Source organism: Tupaia chinensis, unplaced genomic scaffold, assembly GCF_000334495.1.
Source record: "Tupaia chinensis unplaced genomic scaffold, TupChi_1.0 Scaffold000116_1, whole genome shotgun sequence".
Taxonomy (NCBI): domain Eukaryota; kingdom Metazoa; phylum Chordata; class Mammalia; order Scandentia; family Tupaiidae; genus Tupaia; species Tupaia belangeri.
This window is the reverse complement of record NW_006159580.1, coordinates 1,554,755-1,555,595: the sequence shown is the minus strand read 5'-3', so window position 1 is coordinate 1,555,595 and position 841 is coordinate 1,554,755.

Below are 841 nucleotides of genomic sequence, written 5' to 3'. Positions count from 1 at the left end.
GGTGTTCTAGGGCAGCAGCAGTGAGAGGGGACGCAGGGCCAGGGCAGGGGCCTTGCTGTCCTGTGCTGGCATGGGAGCGGGGTTGGGTCTCCTCCAAACCCCGGCTGTCCTCCCCTCCTCAGGCCCAGCCTGTCGGGGCCACTGACCTGACCTGCAGGAGTCCGGCTCTATGGGAGGCTTTCCTGGGGGAACCAGCTTGTGGGCCCAGGAGCTGGGGTGCGGGGAGGACGAAGGGTCGGGGAGGCTCTGCAGGGCCAGGAGAGAGGAACGCTTTGGGGGGACAGGTCCAGATGGCAGGAGGAGGGGACACAGGAAACAGAGGGGCTGGGGCACCAAGGAAACCTGGGAAGTGTGCCTTCCCTGGGCCCGCGGACAGCCAGGGCCGCATGGCACCTCACACCCAGGGCATAGGCCCCTGGTGTGCACACACACTCGTAGACACCACGTCCAACTCTTGAGGCCAAGGTAAAGGGCAAACTAAATAAAACGCTTAGCTGGGCCCTCCAAGCCATCCTCGGGGGGTCGCCATTAATCCCACCTGACAGACCCGGGCTACGGAGCAAGTATCTGGGTGTGGCTGATCTGGGCCTCGAACTCAAGGCTCAGCTTCGCCCTCTTTCAGATGGTGCTGGTGGCCCGGCACCTTCTGACTCCGAGGGTCACCCCTACTGACTTTTGCCATACTCAGGCCACCCAGGGACCCAGCTCTGAAAACCACAGCCCCACAGTGGTGGCATGGTGGGTCTGGGTGCCAACAGCCTGGGGAACGGACCCCTCTCGGCTCCCCTCCCCTGGGGAACGGACCCCTCTCGGCTCCCCTCCGCCCCCCTCCGCCCCCCTC